Here is a 14732-nt window from a genome sequence, read left to right as displayed (position 1 = left end):
TTCATAACTCACTGGTCCTCCATCAGCTAGCTCTCCCATAACAAAGAGCACTGTTACTGCACTGAACATCATGACACAGCCCAGTGGGAAGCCTTGGGAAGGCAGTCACAGCTGGAGGGAGGCCATGCTGTGAGGACCCACGCCTGGTCCTGGGGATGCACAGTTCTTGTTTGTGGTTCTGAAACAGGGCTGGCATCAATGTTTGGGGCACCACTGAAAGTTAGGGCTAATGAACAAGTCAGTCATGCCCTAAAGGCTGGGGCAAAGCTCATTTGTCCACTTCAAGATCTTTATACTGTAAAGGGGTGTTTTTTCCGGGTGAATGAAGCCTCTTGCACTTGCCATTTCTTACTGCATACCAAAGAAAGAACTGAAGTGGAAAAAAAAGCAGTGCGTTTTGTTTTCAGCAACTATGGCTTGATTCTTTGCTGCCATGGCTTTAACAACAAGGCTAGAAGGAAGTAGATGAGCATTCATGTGTGAAAAAAAGCCTATGTTTTTAACAGAATTAGGCAGCTGAGCTCATTTCCACCCCATTAGGATCAGTCTATGAGACAGTGCTGCCAATGAAAGCGCGAGAGATTAGTTTTCCCCTCACTAGCTTAAGCAACGCTCTGGGCACCAAATAAAGATCACAACACTTTTGGGGGGATACTGCAAAGCTTGTGCAGGGAACTGGTCCAGATCCTGCCTTTCCATTTCTCAGCAAAGCCATTTCCACAAAAATGTGTCACTGTGCCCTGGATGAGTTCATTTGGAAATGGAAAGAGGAGAAAGGATGTCGATGCTGATTGGAAATCCATTTGCTGGAAGCGCATTAAGGAAGTGAAGTTTCTAAGAGAAGATCTGCTGATCTGTCAGTGAAACACGGCAAGAAGTGCTGCCACAGGTTGGCACCACAGCTCTGAGTGTCCTAACAGCATTTATGGAGAGACACGTTTTGTTCAATTCATGTAGCCTTGAATTAATAAAAAGAAAATGCCATGTTCCTAATTTCTTTTTTCTGCTAATATTCCTTCCTAAAACAAGTGTTGAAGAAGTCACTTTGATGCTTGGTTATCTTCCAGCTGTTAATGATTTCCCTCTGTTCAGAGCAGAGGGCAATAAAAGAAGGGCAGAGAAAAAATAGTTACTGCTTTATTATTAAAATAATAATATTCCTACTGGGTATGTGTTAGCATTTGCTCCCTCGATGGTTGTGATTTATCTCAAGCAGCCAAGTATTAGAAATGTCAGGGATTTCCAACTGGCATCCACTCAGCTCCTCTCTCTCCAGACTTACAGATACAAGCACTTTCTCTTCCCTCTTAATCTTCAGAAAATCTCCTGTGAAACTCAATATCCAAGAGCATTTCAGCTACAAAGTGAAGCAATCACTTGTTGGGACCAGATGAAATTAGGGTTGCTTGTGCAATGTGAGTGTTGTATTAAACATGCATATGTACTGTGCCCATGGTCTTCAAGGGATTTTTAAGCACCTATGGTAGCAGGGGACACAGAAAGAGCCAACCCGGCCCCTTCAGTACACAGCTGTAGCCTGATCCCTGTCAGCCGCTGGGTCTCAGCCTTTGGCCTTGCTCCTACACGCCACCTTCACCCCCAAAGCCATCCCAGCCCCCAGCCCAATACAGCTCCTCAGCTCAGAGATCAGATCTGGCATATTTCTCCTCCAGAAGGCCTGAGCACAGCAGGGAAACCACTTCCTCCACAGGTGTAAGGATCCTCTCCCTTCTAATCCAGGACTCAACCTTGGACACGCTAAGAGAAACCCAGCCCAACTGGAGTCTTCCCACAAATCAGAGTGAAAAGTTAGCCTTAGAGATGCTTCACCTTCCTCCTCCAGGAGATATAGGCTTAAGCTCAAAAACTGCATGAACATATAATGTCACGCAGCCCAATGCAGTGGAACTGTATATGCAAAACTGATGTTCAGCTGGTTTTCATATCAGGACTGAAAGATCCTGGATTCCTTTTTTCTATGAGTCAATCAAAGCACCCCACACAACAGCAAGGGGCACTTGTGCAATATTTACTAAGTACGCATATTCTTCATTTAAACAAATTAAGAATAACAGAGCAGAGAAAATACAAAATCCAAGATCACTGGGAAATGCCTCAGAGAAAAGGACTACAAAGGGCCCTGATTCCTTTGCACATCAGTCAGGACGTGAAAATTCTCAGCACAGCAAGCTTGCCTAACAACAGCTTACATTCATTACCACTCCATCTGATGGGAGCACCAACCCTTCGCCTTATGACACTTCCCCAAAGAACACAAAAACAGAAAGACAATGACCAGCTCTCAGCTCTAAATTAAAGTTGAGGAGATCAACCCAAGGGATGCAAAAGGCTGTTCTTGTTCCGTGATGCTCAGTGTACCTGCCTTACTCGTTGTGTGTGCGTGTACTCCAACGCAGATACCTCCAGCTGTATTAAACAGTACACGACCACCTAATGGAAACCTAACAGCTTGGGGCAGTGTGAGGTACCAGTACACTCATCAAAATCAAATTCTCCTGTGAGAGCAGTTTATCGATTTGTGTATTTTACTCTCTCTGGGATTACTGTTCAATTACTTTTATCCTCTGAGATGAAAGCGGCACAATGGAACATCAAAAGCAGATTAAAAAATAAGAAAAAAAGAAGTTGCATGTTTCGGTTTTTTTTTCTTTTGAATCTGCATCATATCCATTACACATCTGATTTTCAAGGGAGCCCTTTGAGAGCAAGGAGGGTAACGATCAGACATACAGCTCTCATCTGCATTTTCTCTCATTATTCTGGAAAAGGCCAGCATCTCTACTATAGAGCACGTTGTCTGTCCTTGTGCAAACAGCAGGCTGCACTGACTGACCACAGCTCCCTCCTTCAGGTGAGCTGCTTGCTAATGGTCGATGTAATCAGTAGTTCATCACCACCTTCATGCTCAAACACAGCACAGAACTCCCACTGCCAACCTGCAGTACCATTCAAGAGCTGAAAGCTTTGGTGCTGGTCAAGACATCAGGAAAAGGACATTTTGCTGGTCTGCACTCATTCTTCTCTAAAAGCTCTTCATCTTCTGTTTGCACTAAAAAAACAAACATCTTTATACTGTAAAGGCTTTTTTTTCTGTGGGACGCTGGCTTATGCCATGTGAGTTTACCATGCACATCACAACCAATGCAATGAACACAATCAGAACCTCATTCCCCTGTTTGAGGGAACTGAACAAGGAATTAAATGGTGCTCCTTTCCATCTGCATGAAAAGAGAGCTTTGCTCTGCACTCGTTAGATGTGAAACTGGCTTAACATCCTCAAATACCAAAAGCCACACACTCCAAAGTGAAAATTCCACATGATTACACAGCTTAGTGACCTAGCAGAACAGCTACTGTGCTCTATACGGCAAGGACAGCAGAACCATATGGGAAGCAGCACCACAGCTCGACTCACACACAGCACCCTTGAGGATCACAGCCCTCAGCTCAGCTGGATGGCCTCAGCAGCACCCACACACCTACAGAGAGCAGGAACAGGCATTCTGTTAAGGGTACACATGTAGTAATAATACGGTGAGTTTAAATAAATACTTTCACTTCTCAATTTACATTTTTGATGAATATTCATTTCTTTAGCTCTAAGAGGTGGTATCCATTTTAGAATACAAATAATTCAGCACTGTGACGCAGCACCTAGCTGCACTATCTTAGCGTCCAATACATGCTTGCCTACATAGAAGTGGGGAAGACTGCCCTTTGAATTATTCACAGTAACAACACATTTGGCCATTGAATGGATCAGAAAGCCACTTTGAATACAAAAAGAAATAGAGTACTGGAGACTAAGACCACTGCAGCTTGATTTTTACTGAAGCTGAGCTACTCATCTGCTCTGGCAGTTTTTGTCTTTCTGCAACAGGCCGTTGTAAAATGAAGTCATTGCAAAGCTATTTCAGGGAAGGTTGGATTATAAAGCAGACCGCTTTTCTTTTAGTGATGCAATTACAAGGAGAATGTAGTCATGAATACCACTGAACTTTAAAATATTGTTTCTAGGAGCAATAGATTTTACCCAAAGAGATATTAGCGCTCCACCTCCACATTAAGAAAATCACTTGAAAACTTGCAGCAACACATTTACAGTCCATTAGTATGCATTTTCAAATGCCATGCCTCCAGTGCAACAGTCAAAATTCAGAATCAATCAGCCAAAGGGAATTATTTTACTCAGAAGTTATGTGAAAAGAAAGTAGCAGAAAGCAGTAAAGCACAGAATAACTTTACGCTGTAACTTACACACCTACATAGACCTGCTGGTGAAATAAGCAGCAACACACTATGCACTGGGGAAGTATCCATCTTCATCAAGTAGAAGACCAGTATTACCAATGATCCTTTTCCCATCAACATATTCTAAGAAGCCCTTTTTCTAGTTCCCCACACTACTGACCAGCTTCAGTTCTGAGGTCTGATCACCTGTTCTCCCCACAATGGCAAACAACATCAACATCACTGTAGTCCTCCCACATTCACAGAATGGCCCAGGTTGGAAGGGACCTCAAGGATCATGAAGCTCCAACCCCCCACCACAGGCAGGGCTGCCAACCTCCACACTGAATACCAGCCCAGGCTGCCCAGGGCCCCATCCAAGCTGGCCTTGAACACCTCCAGGGATGGACGGGGCATCCACAGCCTCTCTGGGCAGCTGTTCCAGCATCTCACCACTCTCAGAGTAAAGAACTTCGCCCTGATACCCAACCTAAATCTTCCCTCCTTCAACCATTTCCTCTTGTCCTGCTGTTATCTATTGTGTAGAGAGTTGACTCTCCTCCTGTTCATAGGCTCCTTTTAGGTACTGGAAGGCATCAATGAGGTCACACTTCAGCCTTCTCTTCTCCAGGCTGAACAAGTCCAGTCCAGTCACACTGTGACTCACGGACAACTTGCTGCAACCAGAACACCCAGGTCCCTTTCCGTGGGGCTGCTCTCCAGCCCCTCATCCCCCAGTCTGTACACAGAGCCAGGGCTGCCCCGTCCCAGCTGCACAACACAGCACTTCTCTGCTTCGTGCAGACAGAAACTGCCCTCAGATCTCTCAAGACTGTGGTGTGAGGCCCTTCTACCATCAAAGGAAGCAACATGCCTCCCAGTTAAGGATCATCCACAGATTTACCACATATAACTTTCAGATCTTCATTGGAGTTATCAATTAAATCATGGAAGAGGACTGGTTCAGTAACGGAGCAATGCAGAGCTCGTAGGGCAACTCTCAGGCCATTGCCTCCCCACGCCCAACACAGCCATGTTTTGGTCATCATGGGACATTCTTAGGGTCACACTGCCATGGCTTTCTGATGTCACAAACCACCTCCCTGACAACCGCTAGAAATACGGGGACCCTGACAACAGAACATCAGTCTTCAGTAGACTCGCGACTTGGTGACAGACTTCTGGCCCAAGGAGCAATTCACAAAGTCCCTTCCTACCTTTTGTGTTGTCCCTCGTGGAGGAGGATGGATCCTCCTCCACCAAAGAAGCCGCGGCTTCAAGGGAGCAGCAGCAAACCTGAGCCGATGGATGTGGATCCACCCGAGAGCAGCGTCAAGCCCATGGAGGTGGACATCCCACTGCAGGAGGAACCCATGGAGGTGGATCCACCGCCATCGAGGCAGGGCAGGCACCCCAACATTGGGTCTGTCTGGAGACGCTGCTACATCCGTCGGCGGCGCACCAGGGGCTCTCCATTTCCATCTTGGCCTTGAAATGGCACCATCCACCAGAGAGCCCCTGTGCCAGCTGCTGCTCCCTGCCGCCCTTTCTTCCCCGCCCTCCATCCTCAGCCTTCCCCAAGACCTCTCACCTCTTCTTCCCCAAACTCTGAGGAAACGGGAAGGACTGGCACTGCTGTCCTAGCAGCTGCTGTGCCGGGACACAACAAGGAGTCCAACAGATGGCTTTCAGCTTCCCGCAGCCTCCAGCTGAGCCCTGACAACAGGGCAGGACTGGGGCTGCTGTCCTCTGAGCTGCTGCACCACCACAGCAGGAGGAGTCCAGCGGACGGCCCTGAGCTCCCTGCGGCCTCCAGGCGCTGCCACAGAAGCTACAGAGGCGGCTGTTCCTTTGGAGAAGCAGAGGACTTGGCTTTGGACGGGAAGAAGGGCTCAAGTGCGGCACTAAAGTCCACTGCAGTTGCTCCATTGGGACTTTTGTTCCAACACTGGGCCATAGCCAATTTAAAAGGACAACACAAAGTAATAACAATAAAAGCAATAAATTCTTAAATAAGCAAAATTCTTAAATAAGCAAAACCAGTCCGTGCCTCTCAATGTATGAACTTGAGGGTCTGCACGGGTCTGCTGTGTCCCCTCCTGCTCTCCCCAGTGGGAACGGCTCTGCCCTACAGGGTGAGTGCCCAGCCCAGGCCTCATTGCTGCGGAGGGGCCGGGCACATGGCAGCCCAGAGCAGGCTGCGGGCACGGCCTGTGCTCAGCGCTGGGCACAGAATGCCGAGGGGGGACGGGAGGGCGGCGAGGATCTCCCGGCACGGCCACCGTCGGGCACGGAGCCGCGGCCTCCGCAGCCGTAGGAACCGCCGCAGCCGCCCGGACGGAGCTCCGCAGCCACCGTGCGGCCGGTCGGGCATCGGGCTGTAGGGCTGTCCCGGCTCTATAAGCGCCCGTCGGCAGCAGCAGCTGCGCACGTGGGGAGCGGCGCTCCGGCTGCGGGCAGAGCTACGGGAGGAGGCGGGCCGGCCGAGGGAAGATACATCCCGGGGCGATGCAACCAGCGCTGCTCTCCTGCGGATGCGGATCACCCCCGCCGTGGAGGCAGACGCAGCTCCTCCCAGCTGAGGCGCTGAACACGTGCTGACACGTTTGAAAGTGGAGAGTAATTAAAACGGGCGTGCTCCGTACCGTAGTTTTTTTCCTTAACACGACCTATTCATTACAGCAACCCACAAACAGCGGATGGGTTTGACTTACTAAGCCAGAATCTAAACTATCCATTTCAGCAAACAGACCAGGTAAGATACAAGGAATGCTGCTGTTGTGTGAAATCATATCATCATCATAGTATCGTGCGAGTTGCACGTGTGCAAAACATTTCAATACATCCTATTAACTAATACTACCACTTAGCGTAAAGCAAAGTAACACAGAACAGAAGCGCTGACACTGCAACAGGCTTTGGAGATCTGGGAAAAGTACAAAGCAAGGGAAAACCTCTCACTGAATGCATCACAGTGTGACTGCAGAGCTCCTCCACTTGCACTCATCTGATACCGCACTGAGAAAGATTCTTATCCATCTTTCTAGTCCTTCCTCAAAGAAGATTTGGATCTTCAGACATAAGAGGACAAAGCAACGTGTCTGTCACCTATTAAGCACGCTTACCTACTTCCCTTATGTATGTGTATATCCAGCTAAGCTTTAAAAGTTCATGGGTTGAGCATCCTTAGCAGTGTAGCCACTGAAATATGCTGCAATAGCCACGTATGCTGCAATGCATGTACCAACTCAGTAAATGCTGGTTTGTGAGCTGCTGCTGAATCCCGTGCTCTTCTGGGCTATGTGTCCTACAGGTCGTTTAAAAATCACCTTCGGATGACCCCATAACCCACAAACAGTAACACCGGAGAGCAATAAAAAACGTGGGTATGCAGTAAATATAGAGACAAACCATCAGAGAACAAGTACTGAGGAAAGAACTAGAAATGGAGGAAAGGAAATGTTCAGCCACAGGGTTATTATGCTTGTGATAATAATCCTCCTATCCAAGATATGACAAATCCAACTTCCTAGGAGATGGCTTTGAGAAGTGAAATAAAGCTGCATTCAGCAGCAGTGGACAGAACACATCTGGTGCTTCTATTATAGGCAGAAATTAATACCCAGGTAGAAATAACCATAAATCAGTCTTACTTAGCTCACCAGCTGAAATACCAGCCTTTACATAAGAATACATCTTTGGCATTTCCAATCTTGTACGTCACTGTGATAAAAAGCCAGCCCTGTCAGTTAATCCTGGTCTGCTAAGCAGGATGGGAACCTGAGGAGCTCACATCCCATCGTTCCACATCTGAAGCAGCGGCGTGCTGGAAGCTGCTCTGCTTACAGAGTGCATACAAATCTCTTTCCTACTTTTCCAACCCTGTAAGTTTTAAATGGAGTACAGGATAATACTAAAAAATCTTAGGTCTGCTATTCACCAATAGCCGTGATATGAGAAAAGGGAACACTCACATGTCCTGGCCTTCAGTTTCTACCTGTATCAAGTAGGAAAAAAGTCCTTGAGCAGGAAAGAAATGTTTGGCCCACAGATACAATAAATGCATGGATGAAGGAATCCAAAATCATTTTTATTAGATGCAGCCATTCTGCTTCACACTTGGAAGCTTCCATCTTACCCTGACACAAAGACTGCTGTGATGTGATATTTCTGTTCCATTTGAATCTCTTGCAAAAGGTCAGTCGGTTTGGGAACATCCTGCTGCTGGATCAGATACAACAGTAATATAAGGCGGCTATCTGTTGGGATTTGCTCCCTTCCCAGTCCCAGAACTTTGCAAGAGTTGGAGATTCTGCCTCAGCAACTGGAATACCAAGAATGACTCCAGGCTCAGCTTGTCAATGGTGCTAATGTGAGGCCCACACAGCCACAAGCATGGTCTATCCACTCATATAGAAAAGAACCACTGAGAAAGAACTTGTGCCACAACAGCTGTGTTCAGGAGCACAGAATGACAGAGTAAGCCTGGCTTTATCCAATTTGACACCTGAATATCAGTGTTCACAGAGATCATCTAGAGCCAAGCAAAGACAGAGGGAAATTGCTCTCTTTCATTAGTGACAGACTGCTTCTACCTCAAAACTTCCTTTTCACAGTCCAGAACTGCAGTATTAATCAAATGGGAAGGAAAAGGATTTTCTTTAATGAGTACCTCATGCTGATGGAAAACAGCGGAAGCTAAGTAGATGCAACCCATAAACATTAAAGACAGCAGAGCTGTGAGTTTCTCTCTGTTGTGTGTCAGTCCCAGAAGGTGTATTTTTATGAATGAACACCTGCATAGGAAGCAGAGGTGATGGTTGGTTCATGCCAGTGCCTTGCTGGAGGCTCAGGGCCTGTGCCAGCACTCAGCTGCCAGCAGCTGTAACCTCCAATCTGCCCACAGCTTGGCAAGAGTCTCAGGGAAGTGGTTTCTCCCCCTTTCATGATGCTCATGCCTTGCTCCCTGCTTTATGCCTGTCCCACACAGCAGCTATGTCTGTGTCTGTGGACAACCTATTCTTGGCAGTTGGACTTTCTGCCTTGACCTGAGGCCTGCCTCACGCTATGCTCAGCTCTCCTTGCTCAGGGGGCTGCACTGCTGCTGCCCCACCATCCTTCCCTACTCCCAGCCCTGGTGGAGCAGCCCCCTTCTTGCCCCCAAATTTGCCATTGAATTCTAAACATTAAAACAAACCTTGGTATTCCTTCCACGAATGTATCAGCAGTTGTTTGGTTTAGCATTTCTATCTTTGAATTTGTAGCAAACTTCTGTTTTAGTTCATTCTCAATGTTTGTAACGGCAAGGACTGAGTTCCGTATCTGGATGTCATTTTGTCCACTCCAGACAAGGCTTTTGTCAGCTGATAATCGTAGATGATGTGCTTATATTGACCTATTTAGAATCTCAAATGGTTCTAAAAGATAGGAAGCTTTTCAAAAGGCACTTCCAGAAGTGTTATTCAAAAGTGGAACAGTCCCATTTGTCAGAAATGTACGCTTGCCCTTTAGCACAGACCTGGTGCATGTAATTGTCTGACGACAAACTCCTTTCAAACCAGCTGCTCTCTTTGGGTTACCATTGCCAACACTGAAAACACACTTTGATCTCAGTGCAGAGGGCATCCATTTTGCTTTAAGCTGCACAAGAAGTGGAAGCTGATCATCCCTGGCACCAGCAGCCACCACTGGCTGCTCTTCATTGGAACATGCTCTTAACGCATCTTCAATCTTGATAGACTTTCATTTGCCGTAAGGAAGGGCAAGAATGAATTGCCTGTGCTGGAGGAGCACAGGATGAGCCCTACAGTTTGAGCTGCTGTCATGGTTATGAGGTTTCCTTGCTGCTTACAAACCATTTTGGATTGTGTTTTAGTACAATTGCTGCACATCCTTTTTTTTCCTAGCGTAGGTAACCTTGGAGATAAATTGTTCGTGAATCAGCAAATAGTTGCATGTGTTCTTAAGATTTTCTGAAGTGAGATATTTACATCCTTAAATAATCCTAAGAGGAAACAGGTGGCTCTTCAATGTACTTGTGGCTTTTTCAATTACATGCTCAGGCTCACAGAACAGGCACTCAGGGGAGGGTGGTTAGTTGCTGTGTAATTGCCCTGCCATGGTAGGCAGTGTTAGTAAAGCACTGAAATCTCCCTTACTAAAGAGGAATGCATTGGTTTGCTTGTATGCAATTTGTACTACGGTATTGGTCTTGAATAGCTTTGCATTTGAATGCAAGCTGAACACATTTATTTCCATCTACTTTCACAGTTTACTTTGCATCCAGATTATAAGAACTTGTATGCGCATTATGCTACAGAACAAAGAATGTAAATGGGGGCTGTGCTGGGATACACTGAGCAACTGAAACAAGAAACAGGTCTCAAGTCCTCACCTTTCTCCCAAAGCAACAGAAAAACGCTATGGCCCAAATGGGTGCCGCGGAGATGGTACTGAGATCATTACATCAGAAACACAACCAAAGAGATGAAGGAAATCAGAGGTTAGAAAGCAATACATTAATTAGTTCTTCATCAGAAAGGGCCTTAAGCAGTCCATGCAAGCAGTGGGGTAAAGAAGCGTGCACTGGCATGCTGACACAGGTGCTTTTTATGGTCCCTGGACAATGCCTTGGCGATTTCCGTCAAACTAAAGGCACTCAGATTTGCTCATTATCTAATGCATCCAAATGAGTTTTACGAGGTCTGGAGACTGAAAGCACGTTTGTAAATTAGCAGCTACCGACCTGTGATTGGCCTTCAATGAGTGTGATCAATAGCCTGGTCAGTACCAGAGAGGATTAAAGACTGAAATTCTTCGAGCAAGTCCCAGTGAGATCAATCACATCATGATCAGAAGTCCCCAAACTATTTTACAACAGATTTCCTTTTAAATACAGCTTTTCCTTAGACTTCTTTTTTTTGGCCACCTGTTACTCAAGGCCTTTTAACTAAAAATCTGCTGTAAACTGAACAAGCACAACAAGACATGTGCTGTCACACTGCTCCAGTCATCCACCACATCCATTCTGTTTCCATGCAAGAGGCTCTGTATGACAACCACTGTTCCCGAAGCAACACGTTTTGAACTGGTATCCTTCTAACCTGCCAACACAAACGCTCACACGTGTCTTCATATCTAAGACCCAATATCAGAAAAAGTGACAGAAAAATATAAATGATCCTCTTTTCCAAAACATTACGCTTACACAAACACGAAGTTTAAATTAGCTATGCCTCAGGACCACAGATCATTAAGATAATGTCCTCTGTCTCTGTAAAGCATGCTGTAGGAAATGAGCTGGCACTGCAATTTCCGTTCCAATCTTAAATGCCCCAGGCAGAGGTTACTAATTCTAATACATTTCCCAAGACTGAGGTTTATAATTATTACTTTGCTTTTGCTTTCTTTATTTCCATTCAACTATTCATAGCCATGTTCTCGGTGTCATCCCAAATTCTTCTTCCCTCTCAATGTTTACAAACATGTAAATTATTAATTTTCACTCTCTGCCCAGATGTTGGCCAATAGAGGCACAACACGCACATCTAATTACCTCTTCACAACCCACGTCTCTTTCCAGTTCCCTGAGCATTTAGAGTTCTATTATTTCTAATCCTTCCAACTTTATCTTGAAGATACCTGTGGATTACAACAGCGTGTTCATGAACACAGCTTCTCCCCTTCGCATCTCTTCATGCTTTCAAGCAGAACATGAGATGAGATGCCCCATCCCTGCAGGCATTCAAGGCCAGGCTGGATGTGGCTCTGGGCAGCCTGGTCTGGTGGTTGGAGACCCTGCACACAGCAGGGAGTTGAAACCAGATGAGCATTGTGGTCCTTTTCAACCCAGGCCATTCTATGGTTCTATGATTCTATGTGCATCCAAGACTCCTAAGGTCGGTAGGTCCAGAAGTCACATCTGGAAAGCCACATGAGTAAATGTGCAAAAAACGTTTCTAAATTCAAATGGCACAAAGAAAGAAAGAAGTAATTCAGTTGACAAAAAAGAGCCTACGCTTTTGCTGATTGGCGGCATTCTAGTTAAGTCAGGACCTGCGGCGTTCCCTAACTGCTCGGCCTGCCAAGTGACATGAATGCAACAAACAGAATCATCTTACTTACAACAAGCCATAAAACACTGGAAGTGAGGGGAAGTGAGCAGAAGACTCGATCCTTATTGAGCAGCATTTATGCTGTCTGTCAGGAAACTCCTGCACACAGGAGGTGTGTGAGGAAGATTTCTCAAAAACAAAGGCAGCGAGCAGGTACTCCATCAATGCTGGGAAGCAGGCAGCTACCTGCCTCTTTTTGCCCTCCTTTTGAACTCAGCATCCCAAAATACTCTGAAAAAGAAGTACCTGAAAACAAATCTTAATGCCAAAGTTTGTGCGTTATTTGGGGAAAATGAGGAAGCATAGAAAAATGTCACAAATAAATGATAAGGGAACAAATCTATCAAACAGGGATGGGGGAGATGGGATGAGAGCTGGGCAGAACGCTCGCAGAACCACAAAAGAAAGGGTCAGATATTTCAAACAGTGCGGACAGAAACAGAGAGAGCTTGGAAGGTATTTCTGATTGGAAATGGCAGGGGAATTCTAACCTATCCCTTTCAATCACTTCCCAAAACCCTTCCAAAGTTTGTTTATTCAAATGAAGGACTTGGGCCAAAACATAACCAGAGACATTTACTGCAGCCCAAATCTCAGTTCTAATTCTGAAACGGCAATTACATCTGTGCTGAGATATGCCAGTTTTGCATTAGAAAGCAGCAAAATACAGGATTCTTGAATCCATTCGATTCAACTCAGAAGTTCCCGTCGTACACAACTTAGCTTCACTTCTTTCTCTAATATTCAGCATCAAAATTAAGAGTGCCTCCTATTCTAGGAGCACGAACTGACTGCTGCATGTTTCCTGCTGATCCTACCAAGAACTTCATGAAACTTTATCCTCACTAAACACCAATGAGCATAAGACTCTGTTTTCTCCCATTTTTATAGCGGCTAATTAGCATGTCGTTGCAAGAGGTTAATAATCTACTGTCTTCCAAGGAGATGTTTGTTTAACAGTCAAAAATCAGCACATGGTACACATCATTCATTGAAGCAAACAGAACACACTCCAGTCAACACCATTTATCAACGTCAACCAGAGGAGCAATTATATCTCATCCAAGCAAAAATAAACAGGCATCACATATTGGATGGCACACAAACTACCAGCTGGAGGGCTCTCACCAAGTCCCCACTGACACCCAGTTGTACACAGGTATCAGTGCTGGAATGAACTTGGTTGGAGTAATCAGAAAACAGAATTAGAACATGCTTGAGGAAAGTAAGTGAAGAACATAAAGCCTGGATGATGAAAAGGAAAAATAACAACATCAACATTTATAATTCTGTGCTGTAAAGCCAGCATAACCCCACTAATATAAGCTCTCCAGTGGAAAGCTGGATGCAAGAGGAAGGACTCTGATGTAGGTTATTTTATGAACTGAACACATGGAATCACAAACCTATTAAACATTCAGCACTCTTCTCTGCTTAATACCAACCACAATATGCTTTATTGCCTAATGTTTATCTCAAAGTGGTACCTGGAGAATCCAGTCAAGGGTAATGCACTGACGTGCACAGAGCTCCGTGAAGTCATAGGGGCTACTGAGTGATTTTGAATATATTAAGAGAAGTCAAACAGAAATAGCAGGTAAGATACATGTGCATTTGTGTACATTTTATTCTTATAAGGAATATAAGGCATTATTAGGTGGGATGTGCACGATTATTTGTTTCTTCAAAGATTGTGAAGGAAAAGTGTGAGAATTGATCAGGAAGATGATGAAGGGGTTTAAAATTATCGTTGTGAGGGTTCTCAGTATCGTACTAATGAGTGTTACACAGCTTTGGTCTATGGCCATCTGCTGAGGCTCTTAAAAGGAACAGTGTCCTTTTAGTTTGCCTTTCTACAGCAGCACAGTGAAGCCTGGAGCAGTGCTCTGCAAACACCACATGCACCTACTGCTTTAAGAGCCTTATGGCTTTCAGCCATTTCTAACCACACTGCCTAAATTTCCCCTCTAAGACCTGCTTTCCTTGCTTTTATGTATGAATCTGGTTCTCAATACCAACAAAACACTCCAAGCAGCAAATTACTGGATATTAATGAATTTCTCAGGTGGTTTAAGCCACTTAATCTTTGGCCTCATGCCTTACCGTAACACCCAAGGCAGACTAAAATCACCCTGAAATGCACTGCTTGATGTGTCTTTATTGCTTAATTATCAAGGTGAGATGCTCATATTTAATTAGGCATTTAATCATAAACACACAACTCTAAGCATTACTACCAAAAAAAGTTTACATAGATAAATAACTTCTATTTTTGTTGTTGATGTTCCATTCTTGCATGATACAGAATTATACTTTGGAGCACAGATGTTACCTTTGCCAAATGGATCTTGAAGCAGAAACTATACC

At 45.2% G+C, this 14732-nt stretch overlaps 1 protein-coding gene across 10 annotated transcripts in view; it reads right to left on the bottom strand.

The window, feature by feature from the left end:
* PTPRT (protein tyrosine phosphatase receptor type T) overlaps positions 1-14732 on the bottom strand; it is a 405976-nt gene that overhangs the window by 150996 nt on the left and 240248 nt on the right. The gene's annotated exons all lie outside the window — the stretch shown is intronic.

Source organism: Excalfactoria chinensis, chromosome 15, assembly GCF_039878825.1.
Source record: "Excalfactoria chinensis isolate bCotChi1 chromosome 15, bCotChi1.hap2, whole genome shotgun sequence".
NCBI classification, from domain to species: domain Eukaryota; kingdom Metazoa; phylum Chordata; class Aves; order Galliformes; family Phasianidae; genus Excalfactoria; species Excalfactoria chinensis.
Note: the sequence above shows the minus strand (reverse complement) of the source record. Positions and strands in the feature narration are given on the sequence as shown.